Consider the following 24,886-nt stretch of genomic DNA (forward strand, 5'->3'; position numbering starts at 1 on the left):
TAAATAAATTATAATATATTCATGTATTAAATACCTTAAAAGAATATATAGATCTATATTTATTGACATATAAATATGTACATAAAATATTTTACATATATGATTTCATACCTTCATTTAAAAATATATATGTGTATGTGAGTACATAGGAAAATATCTTAACATATGTACCCCTAAGTGTTAACAGTATTAATGCAAAATGTTCTTTGTTTGCTTAGACATTCTCTGCTTTATCAGAACTTTTTATAATACATAACAAAGCTACATAGACAAAATTTGTGAGAGAATCCAGAAAATCTCGCTCAGGATTTCTTTGACTTTATTTACTACGTCATGTATTTTATAAAATCTACTTTTTCTAAACTATCACCATTTAGATTAAGTTTTAAAGCTCTCTTATTTAAAAATAAAAAAGATTAGACCAAGAAATAACCCATGATTTAAAAAATAGACACTTAGTAAATAATGAAAAGATCATATCCAAACTTATAAAATGCTTCTCAAGATGACACATAGAGGCAAATACATTACTGTAATTTATTATTTAGTAAAAGAATTAAAAAATCATTAAATTCAAGATATTAGAACATAGAAATAAGAAAAAATAAATCAATGATAAATTCAGCATTCTTTGAAAAATAATATAGACTAATTTCTTATGAATATAATAAAAGAGGTACACAAATGGACAAAATTAGAATGCAAAGGAGATATTATCATAATCATAGAGAATTTTCAAACTATGGTATACAGTGTACAACTCTGTACTAGCTGTTTGTAAAATCTTGACAAAGTGAATTATTTTCTTGAAAAATATCAATCCCAAGATCAACCCAAGTTCATGCAGAAATCTCAGCTAGAAGGAAAAGAAAGAAAATGCTTGAGGAACAATTGATTTTTCCATTGAGTTTTGCTTTTTTTTTTTTTTTAAGATAAAGCTATCCCCATGCTGTATAAGCTGTTTCAAATCATAGAAAACTCTAGACCCACTTCATTTTATGATGCTAGCATAACTTTCATAGTACAACTGTCAGTTTGTGAGCAATTATTGTGAGTCATCAATAAATACGTGTGCCCCCATAATTACTGTTATCTCATACTCTGGTTTCTTAAGAACCAAAATTTATATTCATTAATATTCATTAACAGCTGTATCAAACCTGAGGTCATCATTGATATTTACTATATTCCTTTCTTAAAAAATAGATAAATGATGTATTTGTTCTAAAACTGGATTTTGGTGATGGTTTCAAAGCTGTAAACACTTACTAAAACTCATTGAATGCTACACTTAAAATGAATGAGTTTTAAGGTATGTAAATTACATCTCAATACATAGTCTGCCTAAGAGAATCAAACTAAATAAACAAACTGCTTTTTGTTTTTAATAAAAATATTCAAGTGTCTATGTGTGTTAGTCTGCTTGGACTGCCATAACCAAATACCATGGACTGGTGGCTTACACAACAGAACTTTATTTTCTCACGTCATATCTTTTGAGAGTTATGATGGACGATCCCAGTAAGCCATGAGGCAGCCAGGACTCCTGACTATTATTTCACAGTACTTGCTTAGCAGAGAATACTCTACCCCAAATTACTATAAGTAGGATATTACTTCTTTCTACAAAAAATTACTCATCACAAGACCCTCTTGCCGTCTCTGCTTTCTCAATCCCCCAGATCTTATCATGCAAATTATGAGTAGATATATATTTAGTAATAGTTCTATTACAGAAAGAAAAATAAAGGGAAATGGCCACTAACTTTAGATAAGTTTTCTCTCTCAAAACTGAAGATAATTAAAGAATTATTTATTAAATAATAGTATTGACCCTGTCAATATGTACCAAAGGTCTTAAAATTCATTGACTTTGTAATTCTACTTTTCAGAATTTCTTCTAAGTACATCATCAGAAATTTGGCCATAAATGTATGTAAAGTTGTCCATTTTGGCATTATATGTAACAAAAAATATATCAGCAACCTAAATAAGGAAATGGTTAGGTAAATTGTGATATATGCCTACCAGTAAGTATTATATACCCGTTAAATTTAATAATTGCCTGGAAATTTTATGTGAAATGAGAATGTTTTCACAAAACAGTGTAAAAAAAGTTGTGTATGGAAGTTGTTGGTTAACCAGTTCATGATTCTGAGAATTAGTAAAGGAAAATGCATTTTTCCCATTTTCCTGCATTTGCTATACAAGATGTATTTTTCAATAGCTAAATAATGATGAAGTAAAGTTCTTCATAGAAGAATTCTAGCTAACAAATGCAAAAGGAACATTAGAAACAGAAAATCCCCATTTTGCAACAGAAAGAAAGAAAAAAGAAAGAAAGAAAGAAAGAGAAGGGAGGAAGTGAGGGAGAGAAGGAAGGAAGTGAGGGAGGGAAGGAAGGAAGAAAAGAAAAGAGAAGAAAAGAAAAAGAAAAAGAGAGAAAAAAGCAAAGAAAAGAAAGAGAAAAAGAGATCATAATGAATGGATGTTGAAACCCTTCAGGGAACTTTAAAAATGGGTGGGTCAGGCTAACACCACAACAAGACAACAGATCAAGCCCAGCATCATTAACAGTGGGACAGTCAGACATGCGCCTCATGAAATATACAATAATGTTCCTGCCAAAAAATAAATAATAACAATGAACAAAATTGGACCTAAATCCAGTCAAGAATCTAGATCCAACTACCAATTATAAGAAAATATGGGGAAAAAGAAACATGTTAAATGACATCACGAGGAACCAATCAGTCAAATTCAGATGGTGAAATAGTCAACAAAACAAATAACAGGTTTTCCTTCAAACAAATGGCATTTTTTAAAAGAGAGGAGGGGGAAATTATTATGGAATAAAAAGACAAATGACATAACTAATTGCAATGTATGGACTTTGCTTGGATTCTGATTAACAAACTTCATCATAAAAGTAATCTTTGAAATAATTAGGAATATTTCAATATGGATTAATACTAGACGGTAATAAAGAATTGCTGTTTTAATTTTAATAAGGCTTATAATAGCATTGTGATGTGTTGAAAACAAAAGGAAACCTTTTATATTTTAAAAGTGTATACCAGCGTATTTATGGTAAAACTATATGTTGTTTGAGATTTGTTTTAAAATACTGTAGCAAAAACAAATGTGGAATAGTCTCAGAGTGAGGAATAAGTGAAACGTGACTGGCAAAATGCTAAAAATTATGGAAGATAAACAATAGGTACATAGAGATTCATTATACTCTTCTATCTACTTTTATGTATGTTTGAAATTTTCTATAATAAAAAGTTTTTTAATGCACATTAATACATGAAACAAGACTGAGTAAAATAAACCTAAAACTATTAATGGTGATTAACAATAGATGATATCTCTGAACTGTGGAATTAGTGATAAATTTTGCTTTGTTCTTTATACTTTTCTTCAATTTAATTTTCTACAAATATCACAAGTTACTTCAATAAGCACAAGAAATAGGCACTTAAAAAAATAAATGCTGGCCTCTTGATTAAAAATGTTGGTTAAGTCCCTCCTCCTCACCCAGGTGTCCCTTTGTCTGGCATTTGATGATATTACATTATGAGGAGTTATATTTTTCTTCTTAGATTCATTCAGCATCTTTGAAGTAATGCCCCAGAGGAAAACCATCTTCCGAGTTCAGATGTTTCATAGATGAGAGTTTAACAAAAGTATTACTAATTCTAGCATAGAAATGTCCTGTGATGCCTATGTGAACTAACAAGTACCTAAAGTACAAATATCTAGAGAGACTGAGAAAATCAGAACAGTCATCTAAAAACTATGAATGCCCATATTAAATAGAGAAGAGGGCAAATAAGCACATTGTGGCATAGGCTAGTCTTTACTAGTTAGCCGAATTAAAATTAAGAGGAACAATTTATTATAGGATGATCAGGCATCTCTTTTTTTAAAAAATCCTCCTGAGGTTAACTAAAATCTGTGAAACTGGTCTGTCTTTACATCTGTGTTATTATGTTTCTCCATTTGTTAAAAGGGCCAAAATCCTTAAGTGTGAAGGAGTCAATTATTTACAGTCCAGGTCTATTGTAAATAGAGGATGTTAAAACCAATGGTCAAAGAACTTCCAATTAAATATGGCAAGTTATATGCATGTATTTACTTCTTTCCCACTCCCCAAACATTTCTAAAAATAAGAGTGAAGGGATTAAAAGGGCATAAACCCATAAAAACAGAGAGGGCAGGATCGCAACAATAAAATTTTAATAACTGAAACAATGGACAAGTAGTTATTGATTAGGAGGCCAGAAAAATCTAGCAATACATATTGTAGGACCCCAGAAGGACTCAGAAACTGCATCCTGGTCTCTCTGAGAGGGTATAGGTGGGGCTGAAAAAAGAATTGATTGAAAATCTATATAAAAACCTTATTTTCTCCCCAACTCCAAGCATCCACAAAACCACCCCACTCTGAGTCCAAAAGAGGACTAGAGTTTTACTCTCTCGAGAGCATAATCAGAAGACCTCTAGTTTTAGGGGGGACACCAGGCACCTCTGAGGACTGGGATATCACACTGAATACAAGGAATTAAGTAAAAGTCTATTAACCATATGTGAAATTAGAGTTTGACACCCAGCTAAATTATCACTCAAATGAAAGTATAGAGCAAAGAAATGTGAGGTCACCCCCAAATATGTTTATCTCAGAAAGTTATTAGAGAAAGTGTTCCACCAAAATGGGGCAATAAACCAAGAACACTGAAAATGTAAGATCCAGGAAACTAAGGATCCAACATAGATGAGAGCTATAGATGCCACAGCTGTGCAGCAGGCCTGTTCTAGACTGGAGCACACGGTATGTGGGCTCAAGAACGGATGCCTCAGGGGAGAAGGATGGGAAATAAAACAGGCAAAGAAATTTAAAAGTAATCTGATATGTTTTAATATCTTGAGGAAAATTTATATTCCCAGTACTTCTGGCAGAGAATTTTTAGGTAAATTAGTGAAGAGGTGCATAGAAAACTAAGCAAAAAGAAAAGTAAGATAATTATTACCTCAGGGGGGAATTTTTTTTAATGTATGAGAAAGGAAATGTGAGCCTTATATACATTGTTCAGCTGTAAATAATGTTGACATAGTCATAATAATATAGACACAAAAGCCTTTATTAAAACTTCAATATCTGTATCAGAAAATGATGAGAAAGGAAGTGTGTGAAGGTATTTATTAGTGAGGGAAGAACGGAGAAGAGATAAATTTTCATCTTTCATAGAAGGAAGTCAAAAATAATAAAAGTGCAAAATCTCAAGAAATAACAACATAGGCATGCTATTTAGAAATAAGTAAATAGAAGAAATTGCTAAAACATCTATGAGGAGTAAGAATCTGGGGTGCAGAAAGGTAGACACAGGTAACAGCTGTTTTTGTATTATAAACCTAGTTTTTAAAAAATGGCTTTTTAAACCATATATATGTGTATAGCACTGATAAAAAATAAATAAAATTTTAAAATAACATAAAACCCATGAGCAAATTTAGCAGGTCAATCTTGTAACCTAGTTCATTTTCTTGCCACCTTCTAGCATAGGGTTTTTAATTAGTATGAAGTATGTTTCTGGAAATCAGGGGAAATATTGCCATTTGTATTTTTAATGTTTAGTAATTAATTAGATTTTAGTGAAGATGCAGAACCACTCCAGCTTATCTAGTCAGAAACATAATACAGAGAAATGGGTACACACAAAGTTCAAGGAGCAAGATCTAGTCTTAGCTTCCAGAAATGATACCCAGGTACAACAATGAACCTATGTGGGAACTGCTGTTTCTCCATCAGAAATTTAGAAAATAGGAAAAATGCAATTGCTCATTCCAGGAACACACCATCCTAGCCACAATCCACAATAGCAAAATGGATGTTCTATGTCCTACTTCTCAACTTCCAAGAAGTTAGGAACAGCCGTACTTACTGCAGAAAACAAAATGCTTCATAACCAAACACTTCACAACCAGACTCACCCAAAGCAACAACAGAAGCACAGCCACCTCATTTCTGACTTCCAGAATGTCACACATGGACATCTGGGGAAATCCCAAATATAAGGGAAACTGGGAAATGTAGGCTTTGACTTTCCAGCCTCTTTTTTTCAATAATGCATGACCCAAAGGTTGGAATGGAGTTGGGTGAGCCAAAGAACAGTAATTTTACAAGGAATATATAATGCTATAGCTGCTAATTCACTAACAGGCCCCAGATGGGATCAGCCACCCACTCAGGTCTGAACTAAAGCTAGGACAGTTGTTAATTCCATTAGGAGAACTCCTAAAACTGATCCTCTCAGAAGGCCTAGCATTTAATGAGAAGTCAGTGATTAGTAATAGCTAATAAAACTATACATTTATATATGACTATATATCACATTGTGACTTTTTCTGGAGATTGAATGACATGATAATTAAGTATTCATGGACAAAACCGTATCAGACAATCTGGACAGGAAAAATCCATTGATGAGATTATGGAGACACGGCAGAAAGGCAAATTAAGTGGAAATTTTAACCCTGTATACCATTCAAATGATAGATTCAGGCCAACTCACAACGGCTTTTAAGGACACATGCAATGGAATTCAAGAGATCTTCTTTAACTGGATCTTAGCATACTTGAGGCTCTTTCTTATGCAAAATGGGAGCTTAGTTTGTAAAAAAGTGAAGGAAGGGTCCTGGTTAGGGGAAGTTTAAGAGTTTAAATCCTGGCCATCAGGGAAGCATATGAGGTCACTCCATGTTCAAAAAAAAAGATTCAAAAAATTTTTTATATCCTAAAGCCCATGGTAGTGATCATCCCAATCCTAGACAACTCCTTACTTTCCATGATAAAGGGAGGGGTTAGGAAGGCTGATGTACCAGACACTAGGAGAATCCTGCTGAGATTTTTACTTTAAAAGGTGACTAAAGTGTTTGGAGTAGGTTGCCAATTGGCCAAAGGAGACTATACAGATACACAACAAATATATATATCACATACATAAAAACACATTTTTAAGGCTAGGTTAAAATTCCAATATAATTAGCCAAAGATTCCAAATGTTATTAGAAGTGAAGTGACATGCACATTCTATCGATTTCATCAATAAGAGATTGAATTATCCCAGAAATAAGAACAGCATGTTGGTCCTTAGCCTGTTTGCCCTCAGATTCATCCATCACCCTTCCCCTCTTCAGCCCTTCTTCTGCTCTGCTCTGTGTGCAGAGGGGCTAACCCACAGGCTGTTTTTCCCAGACTCCTTTGTCAACGGCTCTTCTGCTGGGTGTAGTCAATGAGATGTCCAATGAGAAGTGCTGATCAGAGGATGGTAAAGGAAGAGAAAAGGGAGGTTATTTCTCCCTCTCTGCCTTGGGGATCATTTCTGGCAGCAGATATATCTCCTCTTTGACCCCAGCTACCACTAAAAAAGCCCATCCTGGTTCCAGCTTCCTTTAGGTAACCCCGACCACTAGGCTCTATAATATCACCTCCTCCCTCAGTTTCTCCAGCAATTGCTAATCTCATGCATGATGATTTCTGTTTTCCTGATCGGACTCTGACTGATAAAATTATTGCAGTAATTCTTTTGAGTTGATCTACAGTTTTTTTCTTGGGGCAAGAGATAGTTTGTACTTGGTCTGTGATTCTTCTAAGTAATCAACTTTAGTGATTGTCTTTTTTTTTTTTTAATCTAAGTTTATTAACTTTTCCTTGTGAGATACTGTGTGTGAGTCAAGGATTTCATTTGACATATGAAAGAGAATTTTTTATTGGGATAATAAAAGGACTCTGTAAGTGCTTAATTAGGAGACAAAAGCCAGCCATCCTCCTCTGTTTGGGACAATGGTTGTCAACCTGGTTATCCATCAGAATAGTATGGGGAGTCTTAAAAATCACCCCCACCAAGGAGATTCTGATTTAAATAGCCTAAGATGAATAATTTTTAAAGTAGTGGTCCCCAGACCAGCGGCATCAGTATTACCTAAGAACTAGTTAAAAATGCAAAATGTGGGTCCCCCCAACCGTAGAACTACTGAATCAGAAACTTCTTGAGGTTGGCACAAGAAATCTGTGTTTTAACAAGCCTACCAGGTGATTTGATGTACACTGAACTTTAAGAACCACTATTTTAAAACTACCCAGATGACTCTGATGTGCAGCCAAGTTTAAGAACTACTGGTTTAGGAATAAACTATCTATAAAATCATGACTTTAATTAAACATGCAATTATTTAATACCTACCATGCTTTGGAATTTCCTGTTGCCCAACAGAAGACTGAAAATGAGATTATTAATAAAATTTGAAACTGCAGAAAGATGATGCATTAAAAGAAAAAGTTGTAAGAGCCACAATTATTCAATCACACAGAACACAAAAAGAAAAATGTATTATGAAATTTCTTCTTTCTGAATTAAAAATAGCTAACTAGATAGTAAATGTGCTTCAACGATAAGGCTGAGGTCCATTGCAGAATGCATGTCCAATTAACTAACATACATTTCTCCACTTGTCTTCAATTACACTTATGGCACAAAATCTTTGCTAGAGATGATTTTAGATATCATGTAATCCAGGACTTTGCAACCAGTAATTCATGGACCTGAGGGCTTACAGAAGTTTTCTGGCAATGTAGCAGTTTAAATTGTTTCACGTGAAAATAACAGTAACTCCAACTCCAACTAGCATAAATGATCAAATACATTTTAGGCTCCCTCATTTTCGGTCCACAACTAATGACAGTTTCTGTTGGAGTTTGCCTCAACTCCATTTCTCTACAATTCTCTTGGTTTTACTCTCTTCCTTATATCAACTTTGACTTCAAACTTGATATTCCTCATTGTAGCAAAATGGCTGCAGCAGTATCAGGCCTCACATCTGCATCCCATATCATCCAGAGAAAGAGAATGTGTCTCTCCAGATAAATACTGAAGAAAAACAAGGATTCTCTTTTTCCAGAAATCCCTGGAAAATATATTCTGGTTTTTCTTTAGCCCAGGTTGGTTTATGGGACCTAATCCTTGTGGTCAAGAGAATGAACTGGGCTTCAGTCAGTCAGGGCCCATTACTAGAGCTAAGGATGAAGTTGTTTACTCATGAGACAAATGGAAAACTAAGATACTATTGCTACAGGAAAGTGCAATGAATACCAAGAATCCTAAAACAGCAAATTTCTGCTACACATAGGGGAGGGGAAGTGTTTTAAAACTGATAAGTAAAATAATTGTTCAGATGTTTTCCTTCAAATTAGATGCATCTTAGAGCCTCCAAGAATTTATCAAATGACCATTCATGGCAGCCAGTGGAGATCAAAGGGATATTCTCAAGACAATCATTTAGTCAGTTTACTTATCCAGGTTAATTCTACTAGTTTAGTGTTTTATTTGCTCTTCAGCTTAAAATAATTTTTATTCTTAGTTATATATTGTATAATTTAACAACTATAAGGGACCACTGTTTGGAGACAGAAAGACATACATATTGACGTGTGTTTTTCATGTTCACCCAGCACCTTCTGATGACACTGCCACAATTTTCTTACGGGAAAGCATCAGCACCTTTTTCCTGGTGGGTACCATATAAGTGGAACTGTCAGTCAAGATGTCCCTCTCTCCCATAGCCACACAGTGAGCATGTGACCCAGAGCAGGCCAACCCAATTCCTTTTCCTGGGACAGGAAAGAATGACAGAGCTGATTCATCTCTGTGATGACACTTTAAGAGGACTATTCAATTACCTACTGCTCACAAAACCCAAGAGCTTTCCAGGTTCTTGCTGTTTCTAACGTGGCCCTTCAGCTTCCTTTGGTGTGTGAGTCACCCATGGCCTTCCAGTCAATTCACTTTTTGCTTGAGTTTTCAAGAATAGGTTCTATGGTTTGCAACATACAATCCTGAGAAGAAGCATAAAAATGACAATTCTGAACATTTCCTTCAAGATGATCAACACGGAATTCATAAATTCAAAAAATTTTTATACAGTATCTCAATGTATGTCTAGTACTTTAAAAATCACTGTTGAATAGGGAAAATATAATAAGATTTTATCCAATTTTACTTATAATTTGTTAGGAACAAAAACCTTCTAAACTCTCAATGTGTTATTTGTGAATAAGTGCTTGGGAATAGCAGCTTGAAACCTTCTCTTTTATCTTACCATTTAGAAACAAAAGACAAAAATATGAAAATAAGCTAGCTCCTTTTTAAAGCAAAATTGTTTTAAATGTTAAAATTCTAAGTATAGCTACAAAAGTGGCTTTTCAAGGTTTGATGCATAATAGGCAGTTAAATTTTAGTATATATTTTAATATGTATTTAATCCCAAAAGAAACATGATGTAATATTATTTTTAATTGATTCATCAACAAATTATGCTTTTTCTCATAAAATAAAATTCAGGAAAATTAAAGAAAATTAAGCTTTTTCTTAATAACTCATAGGGATGTAATGTATAGCATGGCAACTATAGTTAATAATACTGTATTGCACATTTGAAAGTTGCTGAGAGAATTCATCTTAAAAGTTCACATCACAAGAAAAAACATTCTGTTAACTATGTATGGTTATGGATGTTAGCTACTCTTGTTGTGGTGATCACTTTGCAATATATACAAATATCAAATCATGATGTTGTACACCTGAAACTAATATAATGTATGTCAGTTATACGTCAATTTAAAAAAGAAAAAGAAAATTAAATATTTTCTAAAGCTGAATGATATATTTAAATATATAGTGACTAATGCTCAATGTATATAAAATAATATTAAGAAAAAGAATAAAAATATGTATAGTAATCTTTGAAGACATACTGATTTGAAAATTTTACTTGCCTTTCAAACCACTTATATTTCACACAGATAATAATTATTATTTTTAACTCCTAGGGGCCTTGGATAGATTATTTATTTCATTGAAAGGTGATCGAGTCAAAAAAACAAACAAACTGGGAAACAGTGATACACCTCCTTACTTGACAGGAACCAGAGAGGTCACACAGATAACCCTGAGAGGTGAGATACAAGCAGGGTTCCTTAGACTCACAGGGCCCATCAGACATTCTTGCTTTCTGCCACAACAAATGCACTTCAGTAATTGTAGAAAAGTGAATTCTCATCAGCTTCTAGGCAATGTCTGTAACTTTACCAATTCCAAAACTATACATTTCTATGCAATTACATATATGATTGCCTACAAACCAACAGATGAGTCTTGAGTTGAACCCACAAATTTTGAGGCTAAAATCCAGAGCAGTTGCCCAGGACCCACTACCCATATATTGATTTAAGACCTTCTCAGTATTGAGTGATATTGCTAAATTAAGGTTTCATACATCTGAGTTTACAGAGATTGAACTTCTAATATTCAAAAGAGGTATAGAACCTACTGCGCTCCTCCAATTCTCTGCTAGGAGTTTTCTGTGACACCAAGACAGGGAACCAAGAATGGACAGATAGTAACTTTTATTGTGTTCCTTTGATTGTTTCTGTTGCCCCAACTAGTCACTTTTGAACATTTCTGCTATCTCCAGCTGTCTCTGATGAAACCAATACATAAACTTCCAATAATTCAGGATCCCATGACATTGAGAGTCTGTAAATAACAAAGAATAATTCAAAGCTCTTGGACAAAATTGTTCCCCTTGTTAAATGGGCTACCCTGATAAGCAGGGGAGAGGTAGACTTAGAAGGTTGGAGAAGAGTACAATATCAGACCTTTAAAATACTTGTAAAAATTTTATGTTAGCTTGAACTAGGGCCTTATCTGACTCACGTGACATGATGAATGTCATGTGGCTAACAAAATCTCATTCTAAACAGAGTTTCCATGTTCCTGTAAGTAAGCCAAGAATCTTATGATCTACAGCTACAAAAATTAAATAAACAAACAAGCAAATAAATAGAGGAAGAGTTTTAATCAAGCATAGTATCCTCCAATGTGCTCCGCCCAATTGATTGGAATTCCTGTCGTGTTATTTCTGAAAGTATGGCCAAAAGATACAATCTTTTATCAATTATTTTATTTTTTGGTGAGAACATTTAAGTTCTTCTCTCTTAGCAAATTTTAATTGCATAATTCAATGTATATTCACCATGTTACACATTAGATCCTCAGATCTTATTCATATTATAACTGCAAGTTTGTATCCCTTTACTAGCTTCTCTATTTCCCCCAAGTCAGATCTATCCCTGACTTTATTTTGTTTTATTTTATTTTAATTGAAGTATAGTTGATTTACAATGTTGTGTTAGTTTCTGGTGTACAGCAAAGTGATTCAGTTTTTTTTTTCAGATTCTTTTCCATTATAGGTTATTACAAGATACTGAATATGGTTCCCTGTGCTATATAATAAACCCTTGTGGTTTATCTGCTTTTTATACAGTAGTGTGTATCTGTTAATCCTATACTCCTAATTTATCCTCACCCCCCTTTCCCCTTTGGTAACCATAAGTTTGTTCTCTGTATCTGAGCCTGTTTCTGTTTTGTAAATAAATTCGTTTGTTATTATTTTTTAGATTCCACATATAAGTGATATCATATAATATTTGTCCTTCTCTGTCTGACTTACTTCACTTAGTATGATAACCTCTGGGTCCATCCATGTTGCTGCAAATGGCATTATTTCATTCCTTTTTATGGCTGAGTAATATTCCAGTGTGTGTGTGTACAGATACATACATCTTCTTTATCCATTCCCTCTGTTGGTGGACACTTAGGTTGCTTGCATGAAAAGACACATTTTTCTTGAACACTCTGTAACTGGGCCTGGAATCCAAGTAAGTTTGCCCCAGCCCCTGTCTCGTTCTGAAATTTAGGATTCAGGCATAATGTTCATCTCTACTTCCTTCCCCTCTGATTTTCCTTTGACTTAAATTCCAGACCACTACCACACAGTGTTTCACCCCCTCGACAGTTTAGTCTCTGTGCTTCTGTCAGCATGCGGTCCATGAGAAGCTGCCAATGTTGCCTTTTTGTGATGTATCAGTGTTTTACCCGATGGTCAGGTCCTTGTAGCATCCCACAAAAATCTACTTAATTGATAATATCCCTGAACTGTGGTAGTAATACCAGCAGATCTCCACATGCAGAGTTTTAGTCGGAGGTGCCAGTCACACATCTTCTTTGGCTACAGTGGAAGCATAAATTCAAAATCTATATAAAAATTTGCCTTAGAATCAGGCTTAATCTAGGTTAGTGTCTGACTCCATTGTGTAGTAAACACCATGTGCTAAGTAAAATCTCCTAAGATTCTTCCTGCTAAATGATCTCTGTGGTTCTTTAAGTTTCCTAAGAACACCAAAAAGGTATGACCACAAAAAAGAAGTGGGGATGGGTATGATCACCAGAAGATCTGCCATTTATAGGGTGTTCATTCTCCAGTATTCATATCTTGGTGACATAGGCATGAAAGTTATATATTAATTGGACCCGCCTGAATCAGGGGATGTCTGTGCTTACTTTTTCAGCTCTGAAACTCTGCTCTCTGATCTTTGAAGTTAGAGTTTTTGTCGGAGGAAGCAAGAGGACAGAGTAAGATTAAGATTATTCATAAATATTGTGGAATGTCTGGTAGGATGAGTGAAGCACGGGTAAAGCAAATGCCATACTAGATGTGAAACCACGTTTATGGAAAAGAAAAGGGAAGCTTTCAGGGAGCAAAAATGCACCAGAATATAGAAACCACAGAAGACAGAGCTAGAATATGCCTCAGATGTCTAGGAATAGCAGAGTTAAAATGTCTGTATATTAGCAGACATGTAAAATTACAGAATAATATTTGACAAAACATTTTATTTCAGACTTTTACTATTTGTCCAGTTTCTTTCCCTTCCTTCCTTCCTTCCTTCCTTTCTCTTCCTTCTTTTCTATGATATAGGATTAGATAATAATTTGTTGATTTTAATCTTTCTAGGTTTGTTCATGTTTCCCTTTCCTTGACTCTATGGGCCCCAAAAATGGATTGCCTTTCTGAACACTAAATGGAAACTTTTTTTGTATAAATGCAGAAACCTGGACCACACGATATTGAGTATAGACTTTCAGGGAAAACAAAGTGAAAATCCCACCAAAGATACTTTTAAATTATTGCCTCTGTACATATGGAATGTGATTTCTTATCCAAATTTTTTGAGATAATTTATGAATTTGCTGTATTGCATACTCTTTAATCAACATAAATACCAAATAAGTGAAATTATTTACCTAGTCATTTTAGATTTACAAAGAAAAAAACTATATATACCTTGGATACAATTACTAGTACATGGTCAGTCCATTTTAGCTGATCAGCTGGCTGGCTGAATGCAGGTCTGTGTCTCTCAGGCAGCCCATGTAGCACAATGGAAAGGCACTGGAGTAGGAGCCAGAAGATCAGATGTCAGTTCTGTAGTGTCCCTGGGAAAATCGCTCAGCCTTTATAACTCTCCGTTTTTTTATCTGTAAAATAGAATAAAAATATCTTCTGGCCTGCCCCGCTGGTTGTTAGGAGAATCAGAGAAGACAGTGCATGTGAAAGCATTTTGTAAATGCAAGGCATTTGCGATATAATTTTACTTAACTGGTAATTGATATTCCCCTGCTTTAAAGCCACATTTTCAGAAACTAAGACAATTAGTTATGGCAGTTCGTATATATCCCAAAGCTAATTTTGACATAAAAACATCAATTTCAAAAGCCCAAACCATGTGGCCTGTCCTTAGGCCTGAAAATTATTCAGTGTTTTGTAAAGCTGAGGTCAGTCAGTTGGTGCCTCAGGATGGTGTCAGCAGCCGGCCAGTGATACTCAGCTTTAGCTGGGGACCAGTTTTCCTCTGACCTCAATATTACAGTGTTTCAACTGTCATGTGTTTAAAGCCTGTAGGCTGGTTGATAAGAAAAATGAGGCAGGGTGCAAACACCTGGGGCTCAGCTACCTTAGTAAGTTTAAGTCGCTGTTAGGAGTGGGGAGGCATTTCAGCAACTTTTCTCATGTTTACTTAAACTGATTTTAACCTTAAGGTAAACTATTAACCTACTTAAGGAGCAACCAAATTAGAGTAGTAATGTAGTTTCTCAATTCAGTTATCAAAAGGGCCTACTAGGGTACCTTGTCCATGAATGAATATATCATCACTTTGTCACCTAAGTATTCAATCTGGGAGAAGTTATTTTCCAGAAAGTGATAGCATCATCTTATGTTTGTCTGGTCTTCAGGGGATGAAGGGGTATAGCTCTATGAGAACATGACTGATAGAATGGAACCTGCTTGAACATTAGCATCATGACAGCAGTCTCATTGCCAGTGGTTAAAATTTCAGCTTTCAGTTTTCAGATATCAAAATAGCAAGAAAGGTTTCCATAAATTAACTGGTACTTTTCCCGACCTCTGCCACTTCACAGCCATGGTATATCTGGAAGCTAAGATATGGGCACGGGACTTTGGGTGTTTCCATTAGCAGGTTGGTTTGCACTGCTAGATAAAGATGTCTGGGGGAGTCCAAATCTCATTTACCATGAGGCTCCTTTTTATTTTTCCACTCACCTTCTATATTGTATAACACAACAAAGTTAAATAGCATGGATTCCTAGGTCGAGGGCTAGCAATAGACTAGACCAAGTCTATAAGAGGTCAAGCAGTGGAGAAGCAGAAATTTTAATAAAATCCAGGGAGCAGGGGTAGGAAATCCTATGTGTTAATTAACTCTACCTCTTTTAGGCTTCTGATAGTTGTACAATTATCCTCTGCTTCATTACCATGAGCTTGTTCAAGTAAAACAACAATTAATAAAATTTTAGACTACCCTTCCCAACGATTTAAAAAAACATCTGCAAGCAAAATTATTATATCATTTTATCACAGCCATTTAAAAAAAAATAGGATAATATTATTAGCAAACTGAGACCTAGCTGTGACATGTCCAAGCACTTTCCTAACTGATAAATCAAGAGTTGAACCAATCATTTCTAGAGTCCCTCCAAGCACTAGTATTCTATGCTTCTATTTCAAATGGCAAAGGGATGCAGACAGCTCTTGAATTAACTGGGGTGAAATTAGTATATCTAATATAATGTAACTGGTAATACTAAAACCTAATTTTATCAATTTAGTTTGGGCTCTTCTTTTCCTAAATTTTTTTTTCTTCTTCCTGCTTATTTTTTGGTAACTGCACAAATAGAAAAGAAAGGTCAAATTGACGGCATAGACAAAAAAGATGTAGGTCAGAGGATACAAACTTTCTGTTATAGGTAGAATAAGTTCTAAAAATCTAATGTACAACATGGTGACTACAGTTAATAATGTGGTATTGTATACTTGGAAGTTGCTGAGAGTAGATCTTCACCTTTCTCACCACAAAAAAAAAGATTAACTACATGAGGTGATGGACATGTTCATTATATTGATGTTGGTAATCATTCTGCAATGTATACGTGTATCAAATCATCATGTTGTACACTAAATATATACAATTATATTTGACAATTACTCAATAAATTTGGGGATGGGGGACAAAACAGCTAATCTCTCAATATTAAAGCACTGGCTATTATCAGGATTTCACACAACTGCTTATGAAATTTACTGAAAATTCCTCCTATATCTATCTTTATTGTAAGTGGATTAGGCCTTAAAACATTTCAAGTGAGACCCTATCTAGGATTGCTTGCCTTCTAACTAATGAATTTATTTAACATCATTGACTAGTTTTGATGCCCCTCCCCCCATTCATGGACTAGAAGAAACACAGAAGCGACAATTCTGCTCCAGTGTGTTGTGCTACTAGCTGGCCTCAATCCTGACCTAGAAGGAACATCTTCAAAGCTGAGAATTAATTTAGAGTCTGTTCCAGGTCAGTCCTTGGCGTCTTTGCTGAGAAGACCTACTAATGCCAACCTCAACAGAAATAAACACAAGCCCATTAGGAGCTGGACTGAGAGCATTAATCATGTAGCATAAGACAAATAGCAAAGCCTGTCAAATGATGAACCTACCAACTCAAAACTGAGTACAAAATAGCAATTCCAAAATGTTACAGTAGGTAATATCCCATTAAAAGGTATAAAGTTTCCACAAGACCAACAAACAAATTAATATACTATTAAAATAACTTACTAGAAAACTCTAAATATAATGATTTCATGATGCAGGCTGAACCAGAAATGCTTCAAAGTAACATATTGTAATTTAGGACATTTTGCTACAAATTATCCTTGATACGTGGCACAATTTAAGATAAAAAGATGCATTTCTGGGTTACGGTGAAATTTTTCTTATCCTAAAAACAGTATGCTGAAAAATACTAAAACACGACTAGTAATCTACTGGCTCAATTTTTAAAACACTTTCAATTATCTCCATAAATGGAGAGATTTGTAGGTTTATCAAGTAGGTACAGGATTTTCTTGACAGTAAATTCTTGTAGAATGAAGCCAATTTATACTCATTTTTCAATATCTAAAATAACTACAAATTTAAATTAGCAAACTACATTATGCAATCATATTGATAAGCATGTCCTTGGTGGTTCATATATAAATATTTTAGCTACTTCTTTGCATCCATAGGAGAACAGGATTGGAAGCCTACTTTTCTGGGGTCCATCCATCATCATAAGGTGCAGGTCCAGACTAAAAGTCTGTCTCATGTAGCTTGCAGACAAGGAGACTCCTATTTTCACCTGGGCAGGTGTTGCTTCTGCTACAAGGCATGCTAATACTTCAACAGCCTAAGTAACGAGGGAAATGAGACCAGGACTGGGCAGGGACAAAGCTGGGAGAAACTGACCCAGCTATAGGGCTGGTGCCCAAGGAGGTAGTCTACTGTCAAATGACCAGTCCGAAAGGGCACAGTGATCCTCCAGCTTGGTTGCAGCAGTCTTCAGTATCTGAGATCCCCTGAGAAAATACAGTTTGGCAAAATGAGGTTTCAGGCAGCAGGTGATCTGCCAAGACAGATGCGGTTGTCACCACAGAACCTGTATCAGTCAGGGTCCTAGAAGGAAGCATCCATCAGACTCAGGTTAGGAAAATTCAAGAAAGTTCAATTAAGGGACTATTTCTAAAGTTGTAGGATGAAATCACAAGGGAAAATACAATGCCCCAATACCTAGCTAGGCTGTAACCATCCCTAGCTAGAAGGGGTGAGGAGTGAAGGCAATTCCTAGAATCTGGAAGCAGAGGACCACCTGGAGCAGAGCTCTGACCTTCTGTGGAAGGAGGTGGGCAGCTCAAGGTAACCCCAGAGGGAAGAAGCTAGAAATATAAATACTCTGATCTCACTCAAGCCACTCCCTGGAATCTCCTGCCAGGGCTCCCCCGTTGGCCAAACCCAGCTGGAGCCAGAAGGCAAGGGTTGGTAGGTTCATATGGATCAGTATGGAGAAGGGAGGGAGAAAACAAGGTGGAAAAGGGTGGAAAGGATTCTAGCAGGGAAAACAGAAAAATGGTGACATAAACAGGATCCCCCAAAATGTGTGGGAGTCTGGGGAGGGCCCAGCATCCAGAGAAAGGGGCCAACAGAGTGAAGCAGTATATTAGAGCCCTCGTCAAAAAAAGAAACTGGGTCAGAGGAGGACTCCACCCACATAGGAAGTCAGCTGCTAAGCAGCAAACCAAGGCAGAAGTCTGCTGGCACATGTTATGCCAGAGATGTGGGAGTGAGGAAAAGCCCCCAGGCATGCTGGAGGACTGGCTCCAGAGCAGAAAAGCTCATCCTCGATCTACCTTACTGATGCCTTTGGCATCGAATGTACCTTCTGCCTGCATCAGGACCGACATAAGAACAAGTCAGAAATGAGACTGGTGAAGACCAGAGTATCTGCAACTGAGAAAATGGGAAAGAAAGAAAGTCCCAATGCCATCGGAGACTGTTAACGGTCCTTGCAAGAAATGGATGACAAGTTCAAATTGGGAAATGTAAGGAGAGTCTACAAAGGTGTGGAAAGAATGTAGGAAATGTAGAGAAACTGCAAGGGATGCTCCACCCCTAGACTCGGGACAACAAGGGAAGGGGGCAGTTATAAAACCCAGAACTGCAGGCTGAGAAATGCCCCAACCTTCAAATGAGGAACATCATCTGTCTTGGGAGAAAAGGAGGGGGGAACCTATGGAGAAGAAACCCAGGGGACGTATCTCTGGACTCACTCTCTACCCTCTTCAGATCTCCTGCAGGACTCCCCACTGACCAAACCCACCCAGAAGCCAGAGGACCAGGTTAACTCAGTCTACACAGGTCAATGTTGTAGGCCACAAAGAAGGATGGGGACACGACAAAGCTAATAAAAGTGATCCAGCACAGGCTATAGTGTAATCCCGGTGAAAAAGGATGAGGTTCTTCCCATGAGATACTTACCCATAACAAAGGAAAAATAGTAACTTTACATAAAAGAAACTAGCAGACTCCACCTTGACTAGACGATCAAGTTGGCATCACCAGGAATGGGTCAAACTGATATCTCGTGTTTCCCTATATGATTCCCTGAGAAGAAATCCATACTTGAGTCTGATCATGAAGAATCATCAGACAAACCCAGACTGAGGGACAGTGTACAAAATAATTAGCCCATCCACTTCAAAAATGTCAATGTCGTGAAAGGCAAAGAAAGACTGAACAATTGTTCCTGGTGAAAGGAGACTATAGAGACATGAGAGCTGAATGCAGCACACGACACAGTGTTTCCTCCTGATGCCAGGACATTACAGGACAAACTGTGAAATCTGAGTTAGGTCTGTAAATTAGATAATAGTGTTATATAGATGTTAATTTCCTGATTTTGATTCTTGTACTGCAGTTATGTAATAAAAAGCCCTTGTTTTTAAAAAATACATAATGAGGTATTGGGGGGTAAAGACGCCTCGTGTCTACTTTCAAACAGTTCAGGGAAAAAATGCATAGAGAGGAAGAAAAGAAAGAAAATATTATAAAACATTAACATTTGGGGAATTTGGGTGAAGTGTATATAAAAGTTCCTTTACTATTTTTGCAATTTTTCTTTAAGTAGAAAATTATGTCAAAATAAAGATAAAAGTGAGGAGAACTTGAACTGGTGCAATAGCAGTGGGACTAAAGAGGAAGGGACATATACAAGAACTATGTAGGAGGTAAAATGGATCAGATTTAAGTGATGAATTATGTGGGAGGGGTTTACAGTGAACATAAGGCGTATGGTTTTGACCACCGCATAGTGCAGATGTCATCATTTTGGTACTCTTAGTGTGAACTGCTAAGTTGTCTGAATGATATATTAAATGTGCCCTGGATAAAATTCAAATATCTATTTCTATAATTAGTTATTTTTCTATCGAATTGACACAGTCAAATATTAGTAGATTCAAAACAAGATCCTAAATATCCACATCATCAATAGTAATAAGAGTTTAATTCTTTCCCCAGGAAAAGCAAGCAATTGTGGATTTACCCAGTAAGGGGTGAAAGAATGCCCCTGGCAAATCAGTTCCTCTTCTCCAGTCTTCCCTGGGATACAGAGCTGATTAGGGCTCTTTCAAAGCATCAGAAGAACATTTAGAATGCAAAAGTAACTCAGACCTGTGACAGAGTGGTTCCCTGCCACTGATTGGGGAAGCAAGTTGTAAGAGAGAGCATTCCAAACCCTTCTACTCTCATGTAAAACACTTTGTTTGGCACAAAGTTGAGAAAGAAAATCATATGTCTTATAGGCTTCCATCAATCTCAAATAGTCACCAATATGAGAAATTAGCCCCATTTCTCTGACCGTCCTATGTGTCCTATTCCAGGGCACAAAGCCCAGTTGTTTAAGGCATGGGCTATTCAACAAGCGTGTACTGAACACTTACCATTAGCATCAGCCTTTAATCTGGGTCAGATTTATGGGTAGGTATAACCCACACTTTGCAGGAAATAGAGACTTAAGGATATAGCTTTTCTGCTGTATTTCTCATAGTAGTGTAAGTTTTCTGGGACTAATTGTTAATATGGATTTAATGCTTGATGACTATGAGTTATATCTGTTTTTATTACTCAGAGTCCTAGTTAGATGTTGGTTATAACTAAAATACCTAAATAATGGTGGATTCTATTGAACAACCAGCAACTAGTGCCAAGAAGATTAGCTGCACCCACACTCAGCTGCTGGGCTGAGAAGGGAATGATATTGAGGTGAAATAGGCAACTGGTTACTAATTAATGTTGTTTTGAGGTGCTTCAAGAACCCATAGATCCTGCAGTGTTACCATTAAATATCCTTCCCTTTGAAATAACCACACCTACCAAGGTCTCCATTAAAATGCAACTACCCTTAAGGTATGTCAATAATACAGAAGGGTAAATCAGTTTATTAAATATTGTGAAGGATGAGGATAACATAAGAGTATTTTTGGATCTGGAAGTGGAAGATTTTGAAATGGAAGAAAGCACAGAAAATAGGGAAGTGCAAAGTTTTAGGAAAAAGAAAATCTCCCTACTTCACAGCTGTCCATAGGACTGGCCCTAAAACTAAATGTCATGAGTGTATGGGTGTGTTTTCTTTAACTTTTTCCAGTCAAGAGTCATGTACCACAATGTTCATTGCAGCTCTATTTACAATAGCCAGGACATGGAAGCAACCTAAGTGTCCATCGACAGATGAATGGATAAAGAAGATGTGGCACATATATACAATGGAATATTACTCAGCCATAAAAAGAAACGAAATTGAGTTATTTGTAGTGAGGTGGATGGACCTAGAGTCTGTCATACAGAGTGAAGTAAGTCAGAAAGAGAAAAACAAATACCGTATGCTAACACATATATATGGAATATAAGAAAAAAAAAAAGGTCATGAAGAACCTAGGGGTAAGACGGGAATAAAGACACAGACCTACTAGAGAATGGACTTGAGGATATGGGGAGGGGGAAGGGTAAGCTGTGACAAAGTGAGAGAGTGGCATGGACATATATACACTACCAAACGTAAAATAGATAGCTAGTGGGAAGCAGCCGCATAGCACAGGGAGATCAGCTCGGTGCTTTGTGACCACCTAGAGGGGTGGGATAGGGAGGGTGGGAGGGAAGGAGATGCAAGAGGGAAGAGATATGGTGATATATGTATATGTATAGCTGATTGACTTTGTTATAAAGCAGAAACTAACACACCATTGTAAAGCAATTATACTCCAATAAAGATGTTAAAAAAAAAAAAAAGACTTTTTTTCCCAAGGCTACAGTCTACATCCCCAAACTTCGACAAACACCTTTTATCAGAATGTGAGTTGAAGAACAAGGGTGCAGAAACTCAAATAACAACTAGAATCGCAAGAACACATGCCTTTAAATGTGGGAAAAAGCATTAGAATCATTAAGTAATCCAAGATATTTGCTTATCTTCCCTATTTGCTTACCTTCCTATGACCTGCCATTTCCAGCATTCTCTCTCTGCCAAAAACAAAGTTTTGTTCTGACCACAGGAAAGAGCATCACTGAAGTCTGCAGCTGTTTGGAAGAATATCTCCAAGTGTGGGGCTGAACATCTTCAATTAATTTTTCAAAGAATATTTCCTTCCGCAGAGATATGTTTGGGATTTCAGGATTCAAAGCATTGTACCTTAAGCCTCATTTTCAAACTGAGCATCTTCTTTCATTTTTCTCATCACACAGAGTGTGCACATAGTAGACACCTCCCTGGGACCTGTCTGATCAGAACCCACAGTTCAGCAGGAGGGATCTTCCAACCAAGATCTAAAGGCAGACACACTCTGGATAATGGCTTATATTTAATCACTTCAAGTGCTGCATCTCTTTCTGGTAAGTTCTATTTTAATTTTCTTCTTTAGTGATCAAAAAGGAGCAAAGAAAAACTTACAACAATTTTCTCCTAGTACTTTGGAACTACATTTCTAAACTTTTCCCACCCTGTTGCCTAAAGGCAGATAAACCCTTAACAGTATAAATCTTACCTGAAACTAACATAATGTTATATGCCAATTATAATTCAATTTTTTAAATAATTTAAATATATTTTAAATTTTAAAAAGTGTTTAAAAGACATTCTAAATCTGATAAAATCCAATAGGGTTAAATCTCTGGTCAGGTCCCACATATGTAAAATGGCATAATGCTTTCTAGCTCACGTAATCATGGTACAGATGAAGTTATATTGCGTATGTTCAATATCTTGCACAGAATAGATGCTCAGAAAAATGGTAGCTATTATTTTCTAAGACTGTAGTTTTAATAGCTGGCAATTCAAGAGTAGGATAGAGCCTGATAATGCTGAGAACATCAATGATACCAATTAGCTTGTGTATGCTGCTTTACAATTTCCGATGCATTTTTATAGACATTATCACACAACAACCCTGTGAGGTAGATTGATAGTGTTATTGTATTAGTTTTTTATTGCTGCATAACACATTGCCACAAATTTACTGAATTAAACAACACAAATTTATTATTTTACGGTTCTGCAGGTCAGAATTCCAACAAGGGTCTCATCAGGCTAAAATTAAGGTGTCGGCAGAGCTGTGTTTCCTTCTGGAGGCTTTAGGGGACAATTGTTTTCCTTGCTTATTCAGGTTGTGGACAGAATTTAGCTCCTTGCTGTTGCAGGACTAAGGTGCCCATTTCCTTGCTGGCTGTCAAGTGAGAGCCATTCCAGCTCCTAGAGTCTGCCCCATTCCTCAGCTCATGGCCTCTTTCCTCTGTCAAAGCCAGCAACATTAGGGTGAATCCCATTCATTTTTCACATCTCTCCTGCCTCATTTTTCATGACATGTTTCTGATTTCAGCCAGGAAAAGTTTCCCAGTTTTAAGTGTCTGTGTGACCAGATTGGGCCCACTTGAATACTCCAGGATAACTCCCCATCTCAGGGCGCATATCTTTAATCACATCTGCAAAGCCCCTTTTGTCATGTAACATAACACATTCACAAGTTCCAGGGATTAAGACATGGACATCTTCGGGGGGGGGGGGGGGGAGGGGGGGTGGTTCATTAATTTTCCTCCCACCGTTATCATTATCCACATTTTACAGATAAGAATAATGAAGATCAAAGAGGATAAGAGACTAGCAAAGGGCACACAGTAAGCAACAAAGAATGGACTCAAATCCCCAAATTGTTTTACTCCAAACCGAACTCAGTGTTCTTCCAACAGACAATATTTTTTCTGAAAGGCAACTCAGCATTTTTTTTCTCTTGCATCGCTCCTCCCTCCCCACCCACATGTAAACCCACACTTCCATTAACTATATTTAAGGCTGACATTCTTGAGGAATTAATGCATTTTCCAGAACTTCCACAAAGAAGCCAAAGTTTAGTTGTATTTCGACTGATTTTGATGTAATTTCTTCCAAGACTTATACCATTGAAAGTATTATTTGCCAACAATTGGTTACTTTCAGCTAGAGCTATAAAGATGGGTTGAGCACTAAAAGCAGTTCATGTCATGGTACATGTAGGTTATCTCACAATTCTTCTCAAGAGATGTACTCCAAAATTTACAAGCAGCTCATGCAGCTCAATATCAAAAAAACAAACAACCCAATCCAAAAATGGTCAGAAGACCTAAATAGACATTTCTCCAAAGAAGATATACAAACACATGGCCAACAAACACATGAAAGGATGCTCAACATCACTAATCATTAGAGAAATGCAAAGCAAAACTACAATGAGGTATCACCTCTCACCATTCAGAATGGCCATCATCAAAAAATCTACAAACAATAAGTGCTGGAGAGGGTGTGGAGTAAAGGGAACCCTCTTGCACTGTTGGTGGGAATGTAAATTGATACAGCCACTGTGGAGAACAGTATGGAGGTTCCTTAAAAAACTAAAAATAGAACTACCATATGACCCAGCAATCCCACTACTGGGCATATACCCTGAGAAAACCATAATTCAAAAAGAGTCATGTACCACAATGTTCATTGCAGCTCTATTTACAATAGCCA

At 36.3% G+C, this 24,886-nt stretch overlaps 1 long non-coding RNA gene across 1 annotated transcript in view; it reads left to right on the forward strand.

Annotated features, from left to right (window-relative positions):
• The window catches only part of LOC309640448, a 160,113-nt gene extending 135,595 nt beyond the window's left edge, over nt 1-24,518 (forward strand). The window contains exon 3 of the long non-coding RNA XR_014252230.1: nt 22,591-24,518. This is a non-coding gene — a long non-coding RNA (uncharacterized lncRNA). The remainder of the gene's footprint in view (nt 1-22,590) is intronic.
• The last annotated feature ends 368 nt before the right edge of the window (nt 24,519-24,886 follow it).

The sequence above is a fragment of the Balaenoptera physalus genome (genome assembly GCF_965194825.1).
Source record: "Balaenoptera physalus genome assembly, chromosome: 13".
NCBI lineage: Eukaryota > Metazoa > Chordata > Mammalia > Artiodactyla > Balaenopteridae > Balaenoptera > Balaenoptera physalus.